We start from the raw sequence: 22,353 nt of genomic DNA, 5'->3' as shown, positions 1-22,353 counted from the left end.
TCGGCATATCCAAAAATCTGATCTGCTGCCTCCATCATTCTGGCCACAAAAATCTGACAATGGCTGGGTAGCCGCTTGATGAATTTTGGCTGTTCCCAGAAACCTCTCCTTTATATGGGAGAGACTTCCAGGCCTTCTTGGCTATCTGTCTCACCTGATCATACACCTGGATGGGAAAGTTAATGTGATTGTTCAGCCACTGTCCCTTGCCCATGAACATGTCATAAGTCCAAGCAGCCTGGCCATTCGCAACATTCTCCTGGCTTGTTGTTGTACCAGTTCAGCGTATATGGACTTCCAGTCTAGATATTGCCCCATAGTCAAACATGCCTTAACTGTGGATTGCCAATAAGAGGGCATCATAACATTCCCAGATATGTGCTCAACCAGCACAAGGGTGAAAGAGGCATTAATGCCATATGCTTGAACTGACTCTGCCAAATTGTTTAGGAGCTTGATGTCGGGCAGTTCATGAGATCTCACTTGATTAGCATCTTCATAGACTGGGAAAGCCATAGCGGCTTCTCTCCACGTATTAGGGCAAAAGGTATGAGATGCTTGGGCACCCTCTGCTGATCCTAGGGACGATGGGCCAGTGGACACTTCCGCATAGGGTGGAGGGGCTGTCTGCAACACCCTGTGTCTCACTTCCATGTTCGCCCCCTTTAACTCCTTGTCTTGCTTCTCCTTCTTCTCTTTCTTTTTTCTCCTTCGTTCTACCGTTGCTAGGAGCTCCCGTATAGCTTCTTCTAGATCCTCCATATCTAGCTCACTCTCAGAGATGCCATCTGTTCCTGAATCCTGCTCCCCCTCTATTCCTTTCAAGCTAGGATACAGGCGCGGTGGTTTGCTAGGAGGCTCTTGAGATTTAACAGAGCATGTACCAGAGCAGGCCTCTTTAACCTGCTCTAAGGCCTCAGCTGTAGCCTGTATGGCAGGCAGGCAACTCTCACAAGTCAGACAGCTGCAGATAACTTTCCCCAAACCCCTCACTCCCGTTAAAAAAGTTCTGAATAGTTTTGCCTTTGAACTTGTGGCAGCGGAGGCAAAAACAGCTGATTAAAGTTATCAGAACCACTGCCACAAACACCAGAATGACAATTAATGGAGGGATTCCTCCCGGCATGAACATAGTCTGCTGGCTGCTTTTACTTTCACTTTATGATGCCTCCTTCCAAGGACCTAAAAGGGATGAGGCCTCCTTCGGAGGACTTTCTAATGTGGGGCCCAACTTACCGGCCACTTACCAAGCGCTTGCTCTGACTCTCAACACGTTCTGGAACTCCCGGGGTTACGTGAAGAAAAAGGGTACCTGTACAGGCCACCAAATATGCCATGCTGGTTCCCTGACCAGCTGGAAGAAAGACTAGCACACCAGTTCCTTCCAGAGAGAGTTTACTCAGAATGAATGTTTAGTTACAGCTTGCTGGGTGTGCCCCCAAATCTCCCTAGAGCATGACTGATATACCTTTGCTAGGATGGCCCATGGTCCGGGATGACGCTTCGCTCTACCATAGGCCAAACAACATGGAGTGAGATCACGCCACTGAGTGATCCAAGCCTTATACGGGCTTGTTTACTCTGGATGGCCAGGCTAGGGCAGCACCATCTTTAAGGCACCGTCAGCTCTACACACCTAATGAGGAGGGGAGATACATTTCTCTGTGGGTTTAATGACATTGTGTCATTTAAGAAAGCTCAGCCCTAGCTTGGCAATTTGGGAGATTTGAAAATTCTCCTTGTTTCTACCCCATGGAGATTGCATTTTCCTCTTACTCCTGTGGAATCATACAGGAAAACTCTTGAGGATAGCAGATGCCTTCCTTTAGGTGACGTGGTTTAATGTTCAGCTGTAGCTGAATCTAATAAATACACACTAGAAATTATCCAAATGGAAAAATGCCCTGATTCTTCTTCCTTATGGAGAACAGATCTTTCCAATATCAGGAAGAAGTGGGGTGAAGAGGAGGGGGGAGAGCATCTGCACTGAGGAGCCACAGGGGGGAAACTTTCCAACCAAGCAATGGCACCACACTCCGAAATACAAGAAGCAGACTGGATTCCATGGCTGCCAAGGAAGAGCTAGGGCCTCTGGCTGCTGGGCTTAACACATGAGAAGGGGGAAGGGGTAACAGTTCTAGCACCATGGGTCCATCCCATGAGAGCACTACAAACTGGGTACTCTGGGTAAAAAGATTTAAGTTTGGGTGTTCAGGAGTCATGGGAAGAAAGCATATCACTGCACTAAAACATGTCAGAGTGAATTGTATACTTCGCTCACCTCCTATCTCAAGATATTGCTGAGCCTCTGAAATCACAACAGCTAGAGTCTGGTATTTTGGGACTTGAAAAGGAAAGGAGCCCCAGATACAGTATCTCTGAGTAAAGATGCCTGCTGGGGGATATCAATTTGAGAGATTAAAATTGCTTCTACTGGTTATACATTATGATCCATAAGCCAGTGGTAACATCCTATTGAGCCTGAAGCTGAGTGGCTCTTTTGATTTTTAAATTAATCATTTTATTTGCATCCCAAATGCTGTCCCTTTCCCAGTTACCCCTCCAACAGTTTTAAACTCATATTAGTCCCCAAATAACTGCACTGAGAGACCAAGTTTTCTTTATTTATTTTATTGAAAATGGTCTAGTGGCACATGCTTTTAATACCAGCACAAAGGAGACAGAGGCAGGCAGATATATCTCTGTAAGTTCTAGGACAGCCTAAGCTACATGGTGAGAATGCAAGGGGTCACAGAAGAACATGAGAGCCTATATACCACTCCTGTAGGCCTGACTGCCACAGTCACGGACCTCTGCTTATGTTCTGAAGGAGATTAGTTTGAATTCTCTTTGGCATCGAAGGCTATGCAAAGCCTGTTTGTGCTTGCCTCTACAGTCAAGTGCCTGGCACCAGGTGTTCAAGAGATGCTAAAGGAAGGAACTGTTTTCCTCGCTGTGAATGTCATCAGATGAATGGAGATCTCCATCTCCTCACATCAAAAGGTCAATTACAGAAAACTCCTTGGTATCTGGGCATAGTAGCACACACCTTTAATCCAAGAATTCTGGAAGTAAAAGCAACGGGATTTCTTTGAGCTCCATGGGGACTTGTGTATAAAGAAAGTTCTAGATGGAAGGATGGACGTAGAGAGAGATATGCAACAGAGAGAGCCAGAGAGAGAGAGAGAGGAGCTGTGCATGACCTTGTTCAGGAATTTGTTTTTGATTCCAGATGCTATTAAAAGAACAGCCAATAATCCAATCAAAATTTTCTAGACGTAAACTCTTTTAGTGACAGAAGACTTACTTAGCATGTAACTTTTAGATATTCCTTTCTTCACTTCTTATCTAACTAAATATATAAGTTGAAACTGCTGCCTCAAAATTAAAAACAATTGGAGAAGATATCAGTCAAATTAGAAAGAAAATTTTGTAACCAGATTTATGGTGAAAATTTGAAGATTCATTTTTGTTTGGTTGGGTTTTTTGTTTGTTTGTTTGTTTTTTTGTATGGGCTTTGGTTTTCTGAAACAGGGTTTTACTATACAATTTTGGTTGTCCTGGAACTCACAGGATCTACTTTTCTTCTGACTCCTTAGTGCTGGGATTAAAGGTACACACCATATTGACCTTGAAAATTAAGATGTGTTTTTGCGTTTTGTTTTGATTTTGAGATAGCCTTTTTTGTGTAGTCCTAGTTGTTCTTAACCTGGATTTGTAGACCATTCTGGCCAAAAACTCAGAGACCCTACAACCTCTGACTATAGAGTGCTGGGATTAAAAGCATTTGCTACCACTGCCTGGCTGATGACCAATTCTTTTTCTTTTTTTTTATTCGATGTATTCTTTATTTGCATATCAAATGATTTCCCCTTTTCTTGGTCCCCACTCCGCACAAGTCCCATAAGCCCTCTTCCCTCCCTCTGTTCCTCCATCAACTCCTTCCCGCTTCCCTGTTCTGGTATTCCCCTATACTGTTGCATTGAGTCTTTCCAGAACCAGGAGCCACTCCTCTGTTCTTTTTGGACATCATTTAATATGTGGATTATTTCTTGGGTATTCAATGTTTTTAGGTTATTATCCACTTATCAGTGAGTTCATACCATGGTTGACCTTTTGAGACTGGGTTACCTCACTTACTATGATGTTCTCCAGCTCCATCCATTTGTCTACGAATTTCATGAATCCATTATTTCTAATGGCTGAATAGTAAGTAGTCCATTATATAAATATACCACATTTTTTGTATCCATTCCTCTGTTGAGGGACACCTGGGTTGTTTACAGCTTCTGGCTACTACAAATAGGTCTGCTATGAACATAGTGGAGCATGTGTCCTTATTAGATGCTGGGAAATCCTTTGGGTATATGCCCAGGAGTGGTATATCAAGGTCCTCTGGAAGTGCCATGCCCAGTTTTCTGAGGAACCACCAGATTGATTTCCAAAGTGGTTACACCATCTTACAATCCCACCAGCAATGGAGCAGTGTTCCTCTTTCTCCACATCCTTGACAGCACCTGCTGTCTCCTGAGTTTTTGATCTTAGCCATTCAGACTGGTGTGAGGTGAAATCTCAGGGTTGTTTTGATTTGCATTTCCCTAATGATTAATGATGTTGAACATTTCTTAAGGTGTCCCTCAGCCCTCCGAAGTTCTTCATGTGAAAAATTTTGTTTAGCTTGGTACCCCACATTTTAATGGGGTTATTTCGTTCTCTAGGTTCTATCTTCTTGAATTCTCTGTATATATTAGATATTAGCCCTCTGTCATATTTAGAGCTGGTGAAGATCCTTTCCCAATCTGTTGGTTGACGTTTTGTCCTTTTTACAGTGTCCTTTGCCTTACAGCAACTTTGGAGTTGTATGAGGTCCCATTTGTCAATTCTCAATCTTAGAGCATAAGCTATTGGTATTCTATTCAGGAACTTTTTCCCTGTGCCCATGTCCCCAAGAGTCTTCCCCATTTTATTTTCTATTAGTTTCAGTGTGTCAGGTTTTATGTGGAGGTCTTTGATTCATTTGGAGTTGAGCTTAGTACAAGGAGATAAGAATGGATCGATTTGCATGTTTCTGCATGCTTACCTCCAATTGAACCAGCACCATTTGTTGAAAAGACTATCTTTTTTCCACTGGATGCTTTCAGCTCCTTTGTCCAAGATCAAGTGACCATAGATGTGTGAGTCCATTTCTTGGTCTTCAATCCTATTCCATTGATCTGCTTGCCTGACTTTGTACCAATACCATGCAGTTTTTAGCACTATTGCTCTGTAGTAAAATTTGAGGTCTGGGATACTAAATTCCCCTGAAGTTCTTTTACTGTTGAGAATAGTTTTAGCTTTCCTGGGATTTTTGTTATTCCAGATGAATTTGAACATTGCTCTTTCTAGCTCTATGAAGAAGTGGGTTGGGATTTTGATGGGTATTGCATTGAAACTGCACATTGCCTTGGCAATATGACCATTTTAACTATATTAGTCCTGCCAATCCATGAGCAAGAAGATTTTTTCCATTTTCTGAGATCTTCTTCAATTTTCTTCTTCAGAGATCTGAAGTTCTTGTCATATAGTTATTTCACTTGTTTGGTTAGAGTCACTCCAAGGTACTTTATGCTGTTTGTGGCTATTTTGAAGGGTGTCATTTCTCTAATTTCTTTCTCAGTCTGCTTATACTTTGAGTATATAAAGGCTACTGGTTTGCTTGAGTTGATTTTGTAGCCAGCCACTTTGCTGAAGTTGTTTGTCAGCTGTAGAAGTTCTGTAGTATAGTTTTTTGGGTCACTTAAGTATACTATCATATCATCTGCAAATAGTGATAGTTTGACTTCTTCCTTTCCAACTTGTATCCATTTGATCTTCTTATGTTCTCAAATTTCTCTAGCAAGGACTTCAAGAACTATATTGAAAAGATAGAGAGAGGGTGGGCAACCTTGTCTAGTCCCTGATTTTAGTGGGATTGCTTCAAGTTTCTCTCCATTTAGTTTGATGTTGGCTACCAGTTTGCTGTATATTGCTTCTACTATGTTTAGATATGGGCCTTGAATTCCTGTCCTTTCCAAGACTTTTAGCATGAAAGGATGCTGAATTTGGTCAAATGCCCTTTCAGCAACTAATGAAATGATCATGTGGATTTTTTCTTTGTGTTTGTTTGTGTAGTGGTTTGCATTGATGGATTTCCTTATATTGAACCATCTCTGCATCCCTGGGATGAAGCCTATTTGATCCTGGTGGATGATCATTTTGATTCTTAAAGAACAAAGACACAGTACTTCCAGCCAGGAACAAAAAGCTTGAAATCACATATCAATGCCTTGAAATTTTGAGTACCCTCCTACCTCTGCAGACCTAATATAGGGAGTAAAAGGTAAGCCTGGAGCTATAAGCTTTTTGAGCATGGATTTTGATTTTAGCAATGTGTTTATGCCAGAGTCATGAACACTTGGGGTGTTCAAGCTATGCTGAAGAGAAGAAATGGATGTGAAGCAGAACCAAGTTCACACAGATTACTCACTCCATGCAGATACCCGGGCAATGATATCTGCACTCTTGGCATGAACTTGAGCAATGGCCTCCAGCTTTTCCAGGAAGGCGAAGATCTCATTGAGCTAAAACAGAAATAAACAGCATCACAGCATCTTTTAGCATCATGATAAAAATGGCCATTTATTAAAACCAGGACTTAACCTATCTTAAAATGGATAGGAATATAGTCCAAAGAGATTTAAGAGGCTTTGTCTCTATAAAAGATTTGTCAGGACTTACATACAGTTTGGACGAGTATCTGAGGAACCTTCTCTCAGGCATCCAGACTGAATGGAGGAATTTTTCATTGAGCTTAGACATGGTACACTAGAATTCTTTTCAACAAGTGCTCCAACAGCCCCCAAGGGCCTGGTCAAAGCTAACACACATATTCAAACTATTACTCTGAGTCTTTCAAGACAAAATTACTCTTACTCTCCACCAAGTTAAGAGTACTATTTTCTTGTATTTCCCATGATTGATTCAGGTTTATCAAAACTCATTCACATCCATGATATTTCCTAGGAAAAGACAAAGTGATACAAATATGACAGCCAAGCCAGTGCAACCGGCAGGAAGCCTACCTGATTCTATGAGGTAGACAAATGCACACTTTCACCAGGTTTATAAGAGGTTCAGAGACCAGCTTTCCCTTATTCAAGCACCTTAGGTACCCAACCCATAACCTTATTTAAAATGTAGTATGTACAGCAAGGTCTTCAATAAACGACCTGGCATAGTGGCCACCCACAGGCAACCATAGTGGCTCATGTCCCAAAAGCCAGGGTCAACAGCAACAATAGGAAACCCATGCAGACCATCCAAACCAGACAGCCTAATGGGTTGTTACCTCAGTGTTGAAAACTTGATATAAATCTTAGTTGGCCGTGTAAACCATGAAGGAATTTACACCTGCCAGGCAAGAAAAGGAAAACAGTCATGAAAAAGTCATGATTCGCTATCAACATAGTCGTCTCATGTTTATCATATATACATAAAAAACGCACCCACTCCCCCATCCCCCACACACAGATAGAGAGAGAGAGAGAGAGAGAGAGAGAGAGACAGAGACAGAGACAGAGACAGAGACAGAGACAGAGACAGAGAGACAGAAAGACCCTGAGCACATGGCTCAGATGCCTGTCCAATAGAGGTGAAGACATTTGTAATGCTTTTATCCTATCATGTCCTTTCTTGTCCTGTAAAATCCATAGTTTGTTAGTAGTGTCTTGGCAGAATGGTGTCGCCCGTCTGCAGCTTTAGCTACTCTCAATTCCCAGCATTGCCAGAATTTAGAAGAGCAAAATTGATATTGTTTGAGGAAGCAGATACCAAGAAGTTACATTAACATACCAGCTATGCAAAGACACTAGGGGCTGTAGAACATGAATGTTCCACCAAACCATGATAACCTGGGAATGCTTCCCTTTGGGGCATCTGTTCCTCCAGCCTTGTAAATTGGAAAATAACACTCACCTCATGAGGAAGTAGTTCACCATTAAAGGAGCCAATGGTCTTTTAGTCCCTGTGAGGCGAGCATATGGTCTCCATGGGGTGGGTTTATTTCACTATTTGGTAAAAGACTGTTATATACTATGCTGCAGGCTGAAGTGCCAAAGAGGAGAAAGAATACAATAAAAACTAACCTTAAAAACTACTTATGGGCTAGACCTGGCGATGGGAAAAGCTTATCATCCTATTATTGGGTTGGCTAAGGCAGGAAGATTACCTTGAATTTTCTTTCTATGACTTGGTGTATCCCATGAGTCTTGCCAGTAGTCTGGGCTACATAAAACTTATCTGGCCACCCAGTAAGGCTTTGCATCAAAATAAAATTAAAGCCAAATCTCTGAAAGCCTTGTATCCTCCATAAAAACTATTTTGTAATTGTAGAATGTATATACTTATAGGATGTAATATTTTCTGCCATGGAACTTACACTTTTCAATACACACATACACAGCACATGTACACATGGATTCACACATACAGAGCACACCTGCACAGTTTTTTCTAACTATATTATTTTCCCACCATTCTCTACAATTTGTTTGAAGAATAAAACAGGTGGTGGTGGCCCAAGCCTACTTTTATCCCAGCACTAAGAAGGCAGAGACAGGCAACAATCTGTGAGTCCAAAGTCAGCCTGGTCCACAGAGCAAGATCCAGGACAACCAAGGCTACAGAGAAACCCTATCTCAGAAAGAAAAAATAATCTAGTTTTCATGTAAGAATATCATGACTTTTATTAGAAAAGGGTGGATACTATCTACTCAATGTGGCTGTTTGGATAGGAGTGACTCCCATAGGCTGACTTATTTAAATGGTCATTATGGAGTGACAATGCTTGGCAGTGATTAAGACGTAGCCTTGTTGGGTTTAGTATGGCCTATTGAAGCAAACTTGTCACAGGTGGTGTGATTTGGAGTTTTCAATTGTAGATTTAGTGTTTTTCTCTCTTCCTCCTGCCTACAGATCTAAATGTCTAAGCCTCAGCTACATCTCCAGCCCCATGTCTGTCTGTGTAGTCCCATCCTTCCCAGCGTGGGGATAAAGGAGTAAACCGCCAAATCTCTGAGGTGGCCTCAATGACATGTTTCTGTTTTATAAGAGTTGCTGTGCTCATGGTATATTCACAGCAAATTACATTGACTAAGACAATGTTCAACAGTTTGAAGAATAACTCTTTCACGTGTGAAGTTTCTAAGCTTTGAATGCAGTTTCTAAATTTCAAATGTAGAAATAAAAATTAGATATAAAACCTGGCTTCAGTCAATTAACAGAGAGTACAGATAGCAATTTGTGACTTGAATCTATGCCTTGTACTCTCATACCTAAGTCATCAGCATTATAGGAAAAGATCTATTTGATTTTCACCCACATCAATAAGTAGTTGGGGTGGTGGAACTCAGTGTGGGTCATATCAGGGCAGTTTTCCACAATATTCTCATTCCCAAAAGCCTCCAAGTAATTCTTGGAATGACCCAAGTTGTGTAATTTCCTTAAAACAGCTGAATTTTTACTACTATTAAAATTCTCTGTGTGTCAGGCAACAGAGAAGGAGGATGGGGCTAATTGTTGTTTTGTGTGCTCAAGGATTGGGCAAGATTTATAGGGTGCGGGAAGGGATAGAAAGGAAGAGGCATCCTTTGAGAGATCATCCTCTCTCCTCCAACTTAGACACATAATATTTCCCTAACGTTTTTGCACAGTGGCAAAACAGAACTGGTGCTTTGAAGCATCCTATCTGCTGCCATTACTTCAACTGCTTTACTTTGCACCACAACATCAACAGAGGCTGTTGTTTATCCATTTCTGATATTCTGGATAACTTTACAAAGCTAAGCACATGACTCATTTACATAACTATTTGTGATCTTGTGGATGTACAGAGTCTAATGACAAGAACATAAGAAGAGACCAGAAGAATCTATGATGATAATGGAACCAAAATCATCATTGTAATGATAGGATGGACACACACACACACACACTGCATTTTTTATTACTAACTATCAATCTATCCTTTCTCCTTGCATGTCTTAGACTTTCTTAAAGATGTGTCATTATTACGTAATATAAACATTTGGTCTCATAAAACAGATAGAGGTTAGAATCATTTGTTCTCAGATTTGTTAGGAATGTGACCTCAGGAAAGATTTGTCCCATTGCTGCAAGTTCTGCCTTTGTAGTACTGGTATTGATGCATTGTGCTGGGTAGTTTCATGTCAACCTGATTCAAATGAAGGTCATTTTGGAAGAGGGAACCCAGACAGAGAAAATGTTTCTACTTTGGGCAAACCTGCAATATATTTTTCTTGAATGGTGGCTAATGTGGGAAATCTAGCTCACTGTGGACAGAGTCATCCCTGGGATGATACTTCTATGTGCTGTAAGAGGCAGACCGAGCAAGCCATGAGGAGCAAGCCAGTAAGATGTGCTTCTTCAAGGTCTATACTTCCACTCTGACCACCAGGTTCCTGTCCTGCTTGAGTTCATGTCCTGCCTCCCTTCAGTGACAGACTACCAGCTGTAAGATGTAAGAAACCCTTTAGTCCTTGATTTGCTTTTTGTCATGGTTTTTAATCATAGCAATAATTAACTCAGATGCCCATGAAGGTGGAAATCATAATTTTTGTGCAGATCTGTGGCCTACTAAATGTCACCCTAGGCAGTTATCCTGACTTCCTGCGTTTTTCTTTTTTCTTTTTCTATTTATTTATTTATTTATTTATTTATTTATTTATTTATTTATTTATTTTGGCTTTAAAAACAGCTTTTATTTAGCAAGGAAGTTACAACTTTATACATGTCCTTTTTTTGCTTTTGAGTGTATGATCTTGTCTCAGCTGTACTTGATCTGGGGAAATGTCTGTCTCCATTTGCTTGCTTGTACAGTCTTAGATGTGATGATCTTTAAATCGGTGAGCTCATAAATGATCTTCTTCATCTCTGGAACAAGAAAGAGACAGGGCAGTGGGATTTTATTTCTAAGAAATTCTTGACAAGGACCCTGCTAATACAACACAGACTTAAAAATACATAAGTAAACCAGCCATTCTGTTCACTCTTACAAAGAAAATGGCTCAAAAATACGTTATGCATTCTTATTTTTCTTTTATTTAATATTTTTATTTTCTATATTCTTTGTTTACATTCCAAATGATTTCCCCTTTACCGGATCCCCCCTCCCCATATGTCCCATAAACCTTCTTTTCTCCATCCCTTCTCCAATCACCTCCCTCCATTTTCTTTTTCCTTATATTCCCTTCCAATGCTAGATCAACCCTTTCCAGGATCAAGACACTCTCCATACTTCTTCATGGGAGTCATTGTTATGCTATTTGTGCCGTGGGTTTTCAAGGCTTCTGGGCTAATTAATATCCACTTGTCAGAGATTGCATTCCATGTGCATTCTTTTGTTCTTGGGTTACCTCGCTTAGGATGATATTTTCCAGATCAAAACATTTGCCTAAAAATTTCGTGAATTCATTGTTTCTAATTGCTGAGTAGTATTCCATTGTGTAAATATACCACATTTTCTGTATCCATTCCTCCTTTGAGGGGCATCTGGGTCCTTTCCAGCTTCTGGCTATTATAAATAGGCTGCTATGAACATAATGGAGCATGTGTCTTTATTGCATGCTGGGGAATCCTTTGGGTATATGCCCAGGAGAGATATAGCAGGGTCCTCTGGAAGTCTCATGTCCAGTTTTCTGAGGAACCTGCAGACTGATTTCCACAGTGATTGTACCATCTTGCAGCCCTACCAGCAGTGGAGAAGTGTTCCTCTTTCTCCACATCCTCGCCAACACCTGCTGTCTCCTGAGTTTTTGACCTTAGCCATTCTGACTGGCGTAAGGTGAAATCTCAGGGTTGTTTTGATCTGCATTTCCCTAATGACTAATGATGTTGAGCACTTTTTAAGGTGCCTATTGGCCACCCGAATTTCTTCAGGTGAAAATTCTTTCTTTAGGTCTGTACCCCATTTTAATAGCGTTATTTGGTTCCCTGGGGTCTAACTTCTTGAGTTCTTTGTATATATTGGATATTAGCCCTCTATCAGATGTGGGGTTGGTGAATATCCTTTCCCAATTTGATGAGATAGTTTTAGCTATCCTGGGTTTCTTGTTATTCCAGATGAATTTGAGAATTGCTTTTTTTAACTCTGTGAAGAACTGAGTTGGGATTTTGTCGGGGATTGCATTGAATCTGTAGATCGCTTTTGGCAAGATGGCCATTTTAACTATATTAATTCTGACAATCCAGGAGCATGGCAGATTTTTCCATTTTCTGAGGTCTTCTTCAATTTCCTTCTTCAGAGACCTGAAGTTCTTGTCATATAGATCTTTCACTTGTTTGTTTAGAGTCAAACCAAGATACTTTATATTGTTTGTGGCTATTTTGAAGGGTGTCATTTCCCTAACTTCTTTCTCAGCCTGCTTATCCTTTGAGTATATGAAGGCAACTGATTTGCTTGAGTTGATTTTATAACCAGCCACTCTGTGGAAGTTGTTTATCAGCTGTAGGAGTTCTCTGGTGCAGGTTTTCAGGTCACTTCAGTAGACTATCATGTCATCTGCAAATAGTGATAATTTGGCTTCTTCCTTTCCAATTTTTATCCCCTTGACCTTCTTATGTTGTCTAATTGCTCTAGCTAGAACTTCAAGTACTATATTAAAAAGATATGGAGAGAGGACAGCTTTGTCTAGTCCCTGATTTTTAGTGGGATTGCTTCAAGTTTCTCTCCATTTAGTTTGATGTTTGCTACCGGTTTTCTGCATATTGCTTTAACGATGTTTAGGTATGGGCCTTGAATTCCTGTTCTTTCCAAGACTTTTAGCATCAAAGGATGCTGTATTTTATCAAATGCTTTTTCTGCGTCTAATGAGATGATCATATGATTTTTTTTCTTTGAGTTTGTTTATGTAGTGGATTGCATTGTTGGATTTCCTTATATTGAACCATTCCTGCATCCCTGGGATGAAGCCTATTTGATCGTGGTGGATGATCGTTTTGATGTGTTCTTGGATTCGGTTTGCAAAAATTTTATTAAATATTTTTGCATCAATATTAATAAAAGAAATTGGCCTGAAGTTCTCTTTCTTTGTGTGGTTTTGGAATCAGCATAATTGTGGCTTCATAGAACGAGTTGGGTAGAGTTCGTCCTGTTTCTCTTTTTTGGAATAGTTTGAAGAGTATTGGTGTTAGGTCTTCTATGAAGGTCTGATAGAACTCTGCACTGAAGCCATCTGGTCCCGTGCTTTTTTTGTTTGGGAGACTTTCTATGACCCTTTTTTATTCTTCAGGTATTATGGGACTATTTAGTTGATCTATTTGATTCTGATTTAGTTTTGGTGTCAGATATCTGTCTAGGAAACTGTCCACTTCCTCCAGATTCTCCAGTTGTGTTGAGTATAGGCTTTTGTAGTAGGATCTAATGATTTTAGGAATTTCCTCAGTTTCTGTTGTTATATCTCGCTTTTCATTTATAAGTTTGTTAATCTTGATACTGTTTCTATGTCGATTGGTTAGTCTGGCTAAGGGTTTATCTATCTTGTTGATTTTCTCAAAGAACCAGCTCCTGGGTTTGTTGATTCTTTGTATGGCTCTCTTTGTTTCTACTTGATTGATTTCGGCCCTGAGTTTGATGATTTCCTGCCTTCTACTCCTCCTGGGTGAAATTGCTTCTTTTTGTTCCTGGGTTTTCAGGTGTGTCATTAAGCTGTTAGTGTATGCTCTCTCCATTTTCCTTTTGGAGGCACTCAGGGATGTGAGTTTTCCTCTTAGCACTGCTTTCATTGTGTCCCATAGATGTGTGTATGTTGTGTCTTCATTTTCATTAAGTTCTAAAAAGTCTTTAAATTCTTTCTTTATTTCTTCCTTGACCAAGGTATCATTGAGTAGGATATTGTTCAGTTTCCACGTGTATGTGGGTTTTCTGTTGTTTTTGTTGCTATTGAAGACCACTTTTACTCCATAGTGATCTGATAGGAGGCATGGGATTAGTTTGATCTTCTTATATTTGTTGAGGTCTGTCTTGTGACCAATTATATGGCCGATTTTGGAGAAGGTACCATGAGGTGCTGAGAAAAAGGTATATTCTTTTGCTTTAGGATAGATTGTTCTATATATATCTGTTAAATCTAATTGGTCCAAAGCTTCAATTAGTTTCATTGTGTCCCTGTTTAGTTTCTGTTTTCCTGATCGGTCCATTGAGCAAAGTGTAGTGTTGAAGTCACCCACAATTATTGTGTTAGGTGCAATGTGTGCTTTGAGCTTTAATAAACTGTCTTTTATAAATGAGGGTGACCTTGCATTTGGAGCATATATGTTCAGGATTGAGAGTTCTTCTTGTTGTATTTTTCCTTTAATCAGCAAGAAGTGTCCCTTAGAGTCTCTTTTGATGACTTTGGGTTGAAAGTCAATTTTATGTGATATTAAAATGGCTACTCCAGCTTGTTTCCTGAGACCATTTGCTTGTAAAATTGTCTTCCAGCCTTTTACTCTAAGGTAGTGTTTGTCTTTGACCCTGAGGTGTGTTTCCTGTAAGCAGCAAAATGTAGGGTCCTGTTTACGTATCCAGTCGGTTAGTCTATGTCTTTTTGTTTTTTGGATTTGGTTTTTTCAAGACAGGGTTTCTCTGTGTAACCTTGGCTGTCCTGGAACTCACTCTGTAGACCAGGCTGGCCTCGAACTCAGAGATCCACCTGCCTCTGCCTCCCAGAGTGCTAGGATTACAGGCGTGGGCTACCACCACCCGGCTAGTCTATGTCTTTTTATTGGGGCATTGAGTCCATTGATGTTAAGATTTATTAAGGAATAGTGATTGTTACTTCCTGTCATTTATGACGTTATTTTTTTTACATTTGATTGGTTAACTTGTTTTGGGTTTGATGAAAGGTTACTATCTTGCTTTTTCCAGGGTGAAGTTTCCCTCCTTGTATTGCTGTTTTCCTCCCATTATCCTTTGTAGGGCTGGGTTTGTGGATAGATATTGGGTAAACTTGTTTTTTTCATGGAATATCTTAGTTTCTCCATCTATAGTGATTGAGAGTTTTGCTGGATATCGTAGTTTTGGCTGGCATTTGTGTTCTCTTAGAGTCTGCATGAGATCTGCCCAGGATCTTCTAGCCTTCATAGTCTCAGGTGAAAAGGCTGCTCTGAATCTGATAGGTCTTAATTTATATGTTACTTGGCCTTTTTCTCTTACTGCCTTTAATATTCTTTCTTTGTTTAGTACATTTGGTGTTTTGATTATGTGATGGGAAGTATTTCTGTTCTGATCCAGTCTGTTTGGCATTCTGTAGGCTTCTTGTATATTCATGGGCATCTCTCTCTTTAAGTTAGGGAAGTTTTCTTCCATAATTTTATTGAAGATATTTGCTGGCCCTGTAAGTTGTAAATCTTCACTCTCATCTATTCCTATAATCCTTAGGTTTGGTCTTCTCATTGTGTCCTGGATTTCCTGGATATTTTAGGTTACAAGCTTTTTGCATTTTGCATTTTCTTTAACTGTTGAGTCCATGGTTTCTATGGTATCTTCAGCATCTGAGATTCTTTCTTCAATCTCTTGTATTCTGTTGTTGATATTTGCATCTATGTCCCCTGATTTCTTCCCAAGACTTTCTATCTCCAAAGTTGTCTCCCTTTGAGTTTTCTTAGTTGTTTCTACTTCTGATTTTAGATCCTGGATGGTTTTGCTTAGCTCCTTCACTTGCTTGATTGTGCTTTCCTGTAATTCTTTAAGAGATTTTTGTGTTTCCTCTTTCATGACCTTGGCCTGTTGACCAAAGTACTCCTGTATTTCATTAAGTGGTTTTTGCGTTTCCTCCTTATTGGCTTTTGTATTCTCCTGAATTTCTTTCAATGATTTTTGTGGTTCCCTTGCAAGGGCTTCTAACTTTTGATCCATTTTCTCTTGAATTTCTTTAAGAATGACCTGTACCAGCATCATGACCAGTGATTTTAAATCCAAGTCTTGTTTTACTGGTGTGATGGGGTATCCAGGACATGCTGTTAAAGGAGAATTGGGTTCAGATGTTACCATATTGTCTTGATTTCTGTTAGTGACATTCCTACGTTTGCCTTTTGCCATCTAGTTCTCACTGGTGTTAGTTGTTCTTGTCAATGCTGGACTCACCAGTGCAAGCTGCCTCTTCCCAGGTGGCCTCTGGTGCACAGCTTACCTCCTGCACTGCCTGGAGACAGGGTGCTGTTGCCCAGGCTGTTCAGATCCTGAAGCAGACACCTGAAGGCTCCTGCAGGGGGCCTGCTGGATTCACCAGAGCACATTGACTACTCCCAGCTGGCCTCCCAGAAGCCCCTATTGCCTCTTGCAGGACCTGGAGAGGTGGTGTTGACACCCAGGCTGATCTGGATCTGGAAGCAGAGCGATCTGAGGGCTCTTGCCAGAGGCCCCAGGACTGGAATGTAAGCTCCGTACCACCGGAACAAGCTGTGGGCTCCTAGACTGCCTCCTGGTGCACACCAGGTCTCCCACACTTCCTGGAGACCGAGTGCTGTGGCTCAGGCTGTTCAGATCCCAACATAGACCCCTGAATGCTCCTGCCGGGGCCTGCTGGCTTCACCAGAGCACACTTGAAGCAGACAGCTGAAGGCTCGCACAGGGGCCCTTCACAGGGCTGGATTCCTTCCTGCATTTTTTGTCTGCGTAGTTACTATTTAACTCATGAAGATCCTACAAAAAGTAAAGTTTCATAAAAAGAAAGTGCCTGGAACAAGCCCCTCAGGCATCTCTCATGTTTCAGTTATCAGACTCCAATCAAGAGTAATGACTCACATGCATAGGAAGTTGTGGGAGGTGCAGACAAGGCAGCAGAGAGACAAGGCTGGTGAACTTGCTTTGGCTCACCTTTTGCTTTGCTGAGGTTCTGCACTTCCTGTTAGACACTGTCATTCCAGTGTGTGATGTCCACATCACGCTATGCAAAGCATAGTTGCAACAGCTGTTAGAAGCAGCCCACTTATGCCACTTTTCATAGGCCTCTGTCAGGTTAGACTCAGGTTCAGGTACCAAATGGTCAACTGAAGACAGAGGGAAAAATGTGTGACTCAGACACAGCTTGGTCTCCCTGCCTCATTCCTGGTCCTTCCTGCTTAGTTGACTCCAGGACTTGGAACAAATTGCTAGCTTTCTGAAACCTAGGCTTTCTTTTCTTAAAAATGGGTGTTAAGTAAATAAGGAACATATTCTGACATTATTTTCCATCTAAGTTTGCCATTTGACTAAGTGAATAATGCATATATAAGGTGCTTCACCGATATCTGTTGCATGCTAAGTGTTCTGTTTGTTTTAATACCACTATTCTCTGCATCCTGCTGATACATATTTTTATATAATTGTGGATGTATCTGCATCTATTTTTGTCAGCTGCTGGGTGGAGTGCCTCAGAGGACAGCCATGTTAGTCTTCTGTCTTAAGCATACCTGGGTATTATTAATAGTGTTGGAGATTGGTGCTTGCCGGTGGGATGGATCTTCAGTTGGGCTGGTTATTTGTTGTCCTTTCCCTCAGTCTCTGCTCCATCCTCCATCCCTACATTTCTTGTGGACAGGATACATTTTGTGTCTAGAGTTTGGTGAGTAGGTTTGTGTCCCTATCACTCTATTGGAACTATTGTGAGAGGGTGTGACCAGCAGGCAGGCAGTGACCAGTGTGGAACGTGAATAAGTTAACAAAAAACTAAAACAATAATGGAGTTGTATTGTCAGTTTTGTTTGTCATCTTGATAGAGGCTGGAGTTATCACAGAGAAAGGAGTCTCCGTTGAGGAAATGTCTCCATGAAATAATATTAGTATGGTTGCTCATCACCTGTAAGCATTTTCTCAAGTAGTCATCAATGGTGGGAGGGCCAATTGTTGGTGGTGCTGTCCCTGGGCTGGTAGTCTTGGACTCTATAAGAAAGCAAGCTGAGCAATCAGGAGAACAATCCAGTAAGTCACATCCCTCCAAGAACTCTACATTAGATATTTCTTCCTGACCAGCTTGACTTCCAGCCCTGACTTGCTTTGGTGATGAACAACAGTGTGAAGTGTTAGATGAATAAAGCTATGCAGGCAGTCCTGGCTCAAATATTTAATCCCGGCACTTGGGAGGCACAGGCAGGTGGATTTCTGAGTTTGAGGCCAGCCTGCTCTATAGTCATTTCCAGGACAACTAGGGTTATAAGGCTAAACCTAGTTCAAAAAACCAAAATAACAACAACAACAACAACAACAAAAATAACAACAACAGCTATCTTGAGAGAAAAAGCTGCTTGGTAATCTCCAAACTGAGCAAATTAAAAAAAAAAAAAAAAAAAAAAAAAAAAAAAAAAAAAAAAAAGCAGTCTCCCAGCTGCCTTGAGCCAAACAGGTCATCAGTTTGGACAGCTGATTTGAGTTTGTTTTCAACCGTTGACACACACCCCTTCTCTTAGAACCCCTCTTTAAGCCGAGGTTGTTCCTTGGCAGTTATAGATGACACTAATTATTTTAGAAAAATTTGTGGTTGTTTAAGCATTTATTCTAGCATAGAATTCTCCACTATATGCTTTATTTGGATCTGAGCATTAGACTTCCACTGGACACTCAGTTTAGAACACTTAGTGGGTATCTGCGTACTTGGTCCACCTGTCTGGCCTTCCTAGGAATAAAAATGCTTGTATATCATTGGCAGCTGCTTGAACCTAATCCAGACCAAAGCTTTTTTCACTTGACTGACATTCAGAATTTCCCATACATCCTGGGACACAGTCCTGCAGAAGAGGCTCATTCTAGGCTTTGTTCAACAGTGAGTCAAGCCTTACAAGTCCAAAACGTTCCCACATTCTTTTCCCATTACTCTGTGCACAAGTCCACCCTGGGTCGCACTTGATGAGTACACCAGTAAAATAACACCCTGATGCTAGCTTTACAGAGAAGAAAATGGAGGCATATGTAGGGTAAGTTGAAAACCCTAAGTCACAAGATTGGCAAGTCACTAAGCAGGATGTCAACATATTAACTTCTAGGCTTTAGCAACACATTTTTCTATAAGTGGTTCTAGTGTTCCTAATAGTCATTTTCAGAAATATTCTCATAGAAAAAGAAGTTTCCTTATTGCAAAGAGGTACTCTTTAATGTCCATTGAAATCTATGATTTGGTTAATGGTAAAACTCCAGGATCATTCCTCCTCTTTTGTTAGTTTTATTGTACTGATCCATAGTTTCCTGGACTAATAGTAAAATTAATAATAATATAATTAAATTAATAAAAGTTAAAAAACTAATAGTGACAGAGAAATAATTTCCATTGGATCAATACCCAATCAAGGGATATTGTGTCTCATGGAATATTGCTGGGTAAGTGTTAGGTTGGAGCCTTACTGAATCTCCTCTCTCTTTTTCTTTCCTTGGTATTTAAATTATACTACAGGATATAGGAATATTGGCAAGAGCAATGTGCTCTGCAGAGGTGTATAGAGAGAAATCGGGGGTTTCTCTTCACGTCCAAGCGAGGCACTTGTCCTGGAGACATGGGCAACTGGCTGTTTAATGAATAGCTGGAAAAGGTGCATTGTTAATGTGTCAGATGAAAGCCTTGTGGAAGTTGGAACAGTGTGGTGGCATTCAAGTATGTCAGTGTCTACTCTAGTGAGTAAGAGGAAAGTGAGGTGACTATGGGGGACCCTGGGTGCCACCTGCCACAGACAACACCTTCCTTCTTTTAGCTGCTCCTCACACCCTAGGAGAATATCCACCTTATAGATCTTGGCACTTTCTGTAAATCCGACTCTTTGCAGAATTTATCAAGTTTCAAATTCTTGGCTTCACATTCAGAAATCCTGATATTGAAACCTGGTTGTGGAACTTGGATGGTGACCAAGCAATGGCAATGATTCTGGTCTACTGAGAATCCCAGAATTTCAAACCTTAGCAATATTGTTTCAATATTGTCTTCTTCATTGCACACTTAGGTATAGTTAGATATTTGTAAAATTAACTAAACTATACTATCAAAGAATGTAACAATAAACGCTGCCATTAAATGCTATAAATTCTGAGAGAGAGAAAGGGAGAGAGAGAGAGAGAGAGAGAGAGAGAGAGAGAGAGAGAGAGAGAGAGAGAGAGAGAGAGGAGAACCTGTTATTATTCTTGGGCTACCACATCAAGACAATTCATAATTCTCCGTGTTAGGCTTCTATGTCTTAGGAATGATACAGGGATCTGAGGACTGAGCCCTGCATTCCTTCTTACAGAAAGGCAGGCTCAATTGTGATCCCACTTTGAAGTGGAACAAGTGATTTTGGAATCCAAAACTCTTCACAAAAAAAAAAGAGGATCCTGGCAAAAAAGGAGAAGGAAATGAGGAAAAGTGACTCCTCTCAGGTAGATAGGCTTCCCACCAAACTAAGGTAAGGGCAGTTCATTTCAGATCTGCTAAGGCAGTACATCTTAGAAGCTTGCCCCTGCATGATGCTGGCGGCTTATAATAATAAGGGAGGCACAGCAACAGAGGCCATTAGGTTATTTGTCTTCACCCCTGTGATGCAGCAACAAGCAGTAAGCAGAAGACAGTTTCCCAGGATTTAAAAGATACTGTCACAATTTCCCATCTGCAAGGTGTGGTACAGCTTTCTGAAGGTACATGTGCAGGATTCCTCTCAAAGACACAATGGGTGGAATAACCTCTACAGTATTAGCAGTGAAATTGCAATTTATCTCACCTACTCATGGAAGTTATGCGTGATTACATACATACACATACACACACACACACACACACACACACACACACACACACTATGTATGTCTACATTCTAGAGTTCCAAAAACATTGTACCTAATTCTGATAGTGCAATTATCCAGGGTTTAGAACTGTCTTAGTTAGGCTTTTAGTGCTGTGAACAGACACCATGACCAGGGCAATGCTTATAAGGACAACATTTTATTGCGGCTTACTTACAGGTTCAGAGGTTCAGTCCATTATCATCGAGGCGGGAACATGGCAGCACCCAGGCAGGCATGGGGCTGGAGGAGCTGAGAGTTCTCCATCTTCTTTTGAAGGCTGCTATCAGAATTCGCACTTCTGGGCAGCTAGGATGAGGGTCTTACAGCACACACCCACATTGACATACCTACTGCAAAAGGGCCACAATTTCTAGTCGTGCCACTCCCTTTGCCAATTAATTTGGCCCAGGTTATGTATATATATATATATATATGTCGGACACTTTGTGCATCTGGAAACAGGTATTCCTCTATACACGGTGCTCACTGAATGCTCTATGGTGTATGGGACATTTGAGGTCCCCATGTGTCATGTAAGTGTGCCTCTGTTTTTTTGTCATGTTCCCCTTGAAGACATGCCTTCTTCAAGTGCATCTTGATGCTGTTCTGAAAGAATTTATTATTTTCAACAGAGAAAAGTATGTAACTCTGGGCTGTAGACCAGTGACTTAAAATGATATCATATAGGCAGATTTTGTTTGCAGGGATTTCATATATGTTATAGACCAAAGTCTGCCCCAAGATAACCAGGATTCTTTGGTCCAGGAAGGCACAGGTCCAGGGTGATGACAAACTGACAGGACCACAGAAGCAGTGTGAAATAAGAATGTATATTTCTGGATGTCTCCTAGTCTAGTCTGAAGGACTTTCGTCACCAGGATGAAGGGGCTTAAAAGGGGGGAGTATAGGTGGTTAGGTTAGTGTGGCTAGGCGGCATGGGGGAAGGTGTCCAGGCAGGTCCTTGCCTGGGCACCTCTGCCCATGAGGGACCACACACACACATACATGGTATAGAATAGGTTTTATTCAGAATGGGGGATGGGGGTTATTTACTATTATGGTTAATGTTTATTTAAATTTTTAATCTGCTAGACGGAAGAACCTGACTTGTAGCACACATCAGTGGAAGCCAGTGTGGACTGCTTGGCTGTGGGGCCCGGTCCCCCAACCTTGCTTCTCCTTTCTGTGCATGGCTGCAAGACCAGTCATGGCCTGCTCTATTAACAGTGGAGTTCATTGGGAGTGGTGGGACCTCGCAGTGAAGAAGAGGGAAGACAGGGTGGTAGGGAGAAGGCGTAGAGCTGTGAGAGAATCGGGTAGTAGAATTGATGGGGCATCCCAGCAGCCAGTGTGGAGTTGGGCATGGTCTGTGGCTAGGCTTTTGCAGGTAAAAGCCCTAGAAATCTGCACTGTAGCCAGCAGAGCGGGACAGTATGGTGGTAGGGGGTGGGGTGCAGCAACGGGAAAGGAGTGCAGGCTTGTTGTGGGGAGGAGGCAGCATTGCTCAGCAGGGATGGAGCACAGCCGATTCTGAGAGCCTGGAGAGACCTCGCCTTGGGGAG

This window comes from Apodemus sylvaticus, chromosome 13 (genome assembly GCF_947179515.1).
Source record: "Apodemus sylvaticus chromosome 13, mApoSyl1.1, whole genome shotgun sequence".
NCBI classification, from domain to species: domain Eukaryota; kingdom Metazoa; phylum Chordata; class Mammalia; order Rodentia; family Muridae; genus Apodemus; species Apodemus sylvaticus.
This window is presented reverse-complemented; position numbering follows the sequence as displayed.